Raw genomic sequence first — 6,000 nt, 5'->3', positions numbered from 1 at the left:
AATAAGAAAGAAAACAGAAAAGACCCAGTCCAAACATTAACAGTTAAGGGCTCTGGCACACGGGGAGATTAGTCACCCGCGACAAATCTCCCTGTTCACAGGCAACTAATCTCCCCGGATTGCCATCCCACTGGCAAAAGTCGTCTGTGGGATGGCACACGCTGCGCAGGCGATTTCGGCAAATAGGTTGAGGAAATAGGTTGCTTCAATTCTGTTATTCTGGAGTCTCAAGTAAGGTTAAACTTTTACATAGTAAAGGCATTAGATCTGATATATCAGGACGGTGGTTACATTTGTTTTCAAAGAAATACGTTTCCTGAGTAGGGCATTGTTGCCTCAGACTTTTAAAAATGGGAGATTTCAGTGCATCTAACAACCACAAAATGCAGAGCTTTAGGCCTGAGGGCATAAGGAAATCTTTCAATGTACAAAATGTATGATATGTCCACCTTCAAGAAAGCTTATGGGGAAGTAACCGGGTGGGAATTCTAGATTATGGGCTGTAAATAACAGTTCTGACTTGGGTTCTGAAGATTTGGACAACCTGATGCCCAAACATGCAGGGTATTTTTCACACCTGGATTTTTGATAGATGAAGTTTTATGTGTCCCAGGAAAAATCCAAAGTAATGCAGAAGTACAATTTAAATTCTGCCTATTTATGTGGGAATGCCGTAGGGGCCAGCCATGGGATTTGAGCTGCTTTGCAGTATTTTTTAAAGATGGGACACTGAGGCCTCCCAGTTCTACTGGTCTAAGCATAATCTGTTTCTTTTTGTGGCTATGTTTTTTTTTCCAAATAAACTTGAATATCAACAATTCACTATCACAATATTTAACAAGATTTGAGAGAACCCTATAGTTTAGTTTAGGTAAAAGAAAATATTTTACTGAAAATTACTGTGAAATGGTGAGTCCTCCCAAAGGCACCAAATGAAACAATGGAATCTACCAGGCTGATGAAATGTTTTGGTTCTTCACCAGTAGTGCCTGTGTGTACGTAACATAACTGCTATTGCTTATTTATTGCTTAACTACTTGGTAGTGTTTGGTGTACTTAGCTCAGTTTTTTTAATTTAATTAACAAACTTTTCTTGTATAAGATAGTATATCTCATCAAAATAGGGTTACTAGATGATTAGAAATCAGAGAATTTCCAATATAATGCAGGGTGCTAAATTGCACTGGTAACATTTAGGCTGTCTAACTGAATTTTCTGGTATCTCTGATTACAGGGCAAATTGACCTGAATACAAGGGAACAAATGTATATTGTCATTTACTCGCATTATAAAAAAAATAAAGCTGTAAAGCTGTAAATCTCCCAATATAAATAAGTTGATACAATAAGAAATGTTTTCTGTACAAACTAGAATTATTATGAGATGAATTTAGAAAAGGCTGCTGTTACAGCTGAAACATAAGTCTCTCCCTAAAAGGCATATCTTTATGTCAACATAAGTCCTGTGCGTGCAGTGTTCCCTGAGACAGGATTATTATAAATATGATATTTATTCCATATAACGTATATTAGATGTTCTATCCTTTTTAAAGGGCAGAGAACATGATAAAGAAGAATGTGTATTTTAACCACAGAAAAAGTATTTGAAGAGATTTTCTTGTACGGGGATAAGGTATGGGATTTATTATCCAGAATTCTCGGAACCTGGGGTTTTCTGGAGAAGGGATATTTCTGTAATTTGGATCTCCATACCTTAAGTCTGATAAAAATCATTTAAACACTAAATTAAACCAATAGAATTGCATTGCCACCAATATGGATTCATGCAGCTTAGTTACCATCAAGTACAGGGTACTGTTTTATTATTGCAGGTTTCTGGATAATGGATCCCATACCTGTACAAGAAAGACATTTATAACATATAAACCAAAACCCATCAGGGCCCCCATTGAGTGCTAAGTGCTGGGACTGATAGGAATAATAACAAACTCTACAAAGCCCAGCAAAAACCTGTTTGCATTGTAGAAATAAAGAATATTAATAGCAACTACAATAGGAGAGAGAGGAGTTCTATGACTATGTAAAGATTCAAGGCTTTTATTAAAAAAAAAAACAAACTCCAAGGTGACTTGTTATATCCTGATATTTTAACCCTGGGGTATATTATTTCTTGTAAGTATATTATTTCTAAGAAGTATTATCACTAAGCACTGGATGTAACTGATCAGAAACAATTTATAAAGATATATTTTATCATTATTTATAGGTTTTGTGATGGTCCCAGGCCATAACAGATCATCTCATTGCCATTTGTGACAAACTATATGTTCTGGCTACTTCTATATATGTAACATTACATTTACCATCCAACTTTTAACTTAGTAGCCTCACTGCCTAAGCATGGTTGGAGGAAAGGATCTACAGTATTATGATAACTTAATAAAACAAATTGCAATAACTTTAAATGTCCTTCCAAAGCCTTAAGACAAGACCAACAGTCCTTATTCCTACCCAAAACACAAAAGGATTAAATAATAAAACGTTAGAAAGTCCCTTATCATTAAATAAATGTAAAAAGCCTCCCACAAGAGATTTTTTCTTCTATTAGTCTGTTCTCCAGCAATGTAGCAATGAGTGAAGGTAATTACTGGTATACATCACTATGTGGCCTAGGTCTTATAGTCACAATCTATTTTCATGTTTATTCATGGGCTGCACCATAAAACCCTCTACATGTTATGTGAGCTGTTTCAGTCAAAAATGGTTAAATCTATGCAAAGTGTACGTGAAGATTGGGAGGAAACTATTTTTTTCCTATTGTAAAAATGTTTCAACCTTTAGTAAATCTGTCCATAGCTAGGCTCTGTAAGTAAAGCAGCTGTAGCTGTATTCTAAGGAAGAGTTTCCTTACTGTGCAGTGTGCAGCACTAAGGGTGATACACTTACTTTGCAGCTACTTGTTCTCAGAGCTTTCTATGGCAGGATATTTTCTGGCGTTTTGTAGCCATGACAAGAAGCTGGCTACAAGTAGCACTGTGTGTCGTAGCCCTAAATGGTGAGATCTGTATACTGTGCGCACCAAAGGTATCAAAGACTAAACCATCTCTACTCATTTTGACTACCATGTGAGTTACGATATTGTAAATAAATACTAGCAACTAAGAAACAGCAGCAGAATATTATTACTTACATAGTCTATTCGCTGCATTCTTCCTTTTTACATTCTTTCTTCATCTTTGCATCCTAAACTCTGTTGTCCCTAATATACATCTGTGTGCTTTGCATTTGTGTGAATAAAGAATTGGAAATCTTTTCTATTTATTTATAATAAAAATTTGTATTTGAAAAGTAAGGCGAAAGGCCACACTTATTTATCGGGGTATAGCTTCAAGCTAAAGTATTCCAGGCCAGGATCATTCTGATTAACATCAGTCTGTACAAAGAGGCAGCCTGTAACCACAAGCCTGATTGTGTCCCATTCAAATCTAATCACAGCAGGAGAACAAAGCTGTTTTCTTAACCCTAACAAGATCTGTCATTAAAAGTTACTGGAGCTTGACTTTCTTCTTTCATTGGCAGTAACCCATGGCCAGTGCAGTGGGTCAAATTTTCTTTGGATGCAGATGAGTGGCTGTCCCGCTGCTTCTTGCTTCTTTGTTTTCCACAGAGGGATAATGATGAGAGGTCTGTTCTCCTAGTTCATCACAAGACCGGCTGCTGGACCGAAAACACAAGGTTTGATGAACCATGGCAATTAACTCCACAAAAGGAAGTTTCCAAACATTCATATGATTTACCCACCTCTGCTTGCCACAATATGTTAACTAGATAGTTTTAAGAACAATTCTTTAACTTTGAGGAATTAGGGGGTCACTTCCATGTTTTCCCACAGATTAACACAACTATCATGCAAATTAGAACCCACTGTGCGTTTCCTTTTTTTGATGATTTGCAGTTAAGTCTCATCAGTCTGACAATGGTGCTTGGCTTCGCCAGTCCAGAGTGAAGCCAGGATGGATTAAGCCTCAAACCAGCCATTCAACACTACACTAAAATGAATAGAACAGGATTTCCAAATCCTCTGTAACACACATTGCAAACAAAAGGCACTTATTTTGCAAATGTCTAGATGCTTAAAAAAATAAACAACAACCTCATTCAGTTGCTATTCTGGATTGGGCTACTAACAGCCTGTTTAGAGCATGATAAGCAACAGAGAGTTATATCACTCATGGTATGATATATAAAGAAAAGAAACTAGATTTTTTATCATTTTTTACTAATTGGGATACCAATTTTCAAATACCAAATGGCCTCTAGGCAAAAGTGACACACTCTTTAGTGACTGACTGGGTATACATATATAAGAGACAGTTCATCATTACATACAAACATAGTGAGCCTCGTACAAATAACCCAAGACATTACATTCAGTTTCTTCTGTGTTGCAGTGCCAATCTGGTGCCCATTTTGTTCCTGCCTGTTGTCTATACTTCAGTCTTGATCCACTGCCTTTGCCTCATCTTGTACAGTATGTGTTGCCTTGTTGTAGTCTGGGTTTTTCTACCAGCCTGAATCATTTTCCTCTCTGCAACCTTGTCCTTTTCTGATCCAGTTCAATGTCTTTTTCTAACCCAGTTCACAAGTATCTAGTTCAGTATGAATATGCCCTATTTGAATCATGTTATGGCATGTCCTTCCCAGCCTACCAGTTCCATTTTCACAAGACTTCATATTTGATCTCTTTCTTCACATAGTTTTCTGAAAGTCAGGCAAAGAAACCACCATGGTCTTGTCAGATATTCTGTGAATTAATTTGCCTGATATTTGCATTTTTGTTACCTACCCTTACCTTATTCAGTACTAACCCAGCCAGATGCTTGCCATAATGTTTGCCAGATCATCTACACTGCGATTGGGCAGCTCAAGAGTAATCAATGGTATCAGCCAAGGTGCTCATTGTAGACAGACCAGTGCAGGTGTTTGTCTGGCAATTAAACTGTCAACATACTTCCTGTATACTGTCATTGGGATATGAGGTTACAGGCTGCAGGTGGTGAAGAGCTGGTGCTTATGAGTAAATTTGTAGGTTTGGTGAATTTAGCATGGTTTGCAGCTCAGAAGTAGCTGGTTGTAAGCCTGGGCTTGTTGATGGATCCATGTGAATTTTGCACTTGGTATTTACATAGGCACTACTATGTGAATTTGTGCTTGAAGTTTAGAAGAAGAATGTATATCTGTCACATTAACATAGATTTAAATATCATTTCAATGCAAGGTTTATAACAGGGAGCCTGAAACCCTTGTGCTATCCTATTCAGGAGTGACATCCATAGAAAGATAAAACCATACAGACTCTGCTACCCTTGTCTATTATTCACTTTATAATATCCCTGCAGAAGAGCTGCCGCTAGAAAACCATTTTCCAACTGAAATGACCATAAACTTGCAACATTTGGGACCCCCTTTGTTATACTAAATAGTTAATACTGGTTATCAGGACTCCAGCAATGACTGGTCCCTCTATATGTTTGTGGAGTCCCATGTTCTCTACAGGAGTGCCCACTCAGCAGTCCTCCAAGTATAAGATTTACCTATTAAATGTCATTGATAAGTTGCATGCCTAAAAATCTGTGATAACTTTGTTGCATTCTCATGTGCCCAAAACCAATTAGACCAAGTTTTGTTACCTTTTTATCCCCTATCTGGATTTTGTTCAGGATCTCCACCCATTAACTGGTCTGTGCGAAATAAAATAAAATAGGGATAAACAAATATTGCTTTCATAACAAATAAATAATTGTTATTCTTCACAATTCTTCTTGGTGCAATCTGTCTTTACATGCAGGCTATATATTGGAGTCAGTTTTCTTAAAAGCTTTAAAGCATCACTTAGATAAAGGGAGAACAACGGCTGATGTAACAGAGCTATCTGTCCATCAAAAACTACTACTAGTAGGCTAGAATGAGGGATTGCTGAGTGGGGAACAATGAAGAACCATTATATCTGGGAAGTTTCTTATTTCTTTGAGATGAAGCT

This window comes from Xenopus tropicalis, chromosome 5 (assembly GCF_000004195.4).
Source record: "Xenopus tropicalis strain Nigerian chromosome 5, UCB_Xtro_10.0, whole genome shotgun sequence".
NCBI classification, from domain to species: Eukaryota; Metazoa; Chordata; class Amphibia; order Anura; family Pipidae; genus Xenopus; species Xenopus tropicalis.
This window is presented reverse-complemented; position numbering follows the sequence as displayed.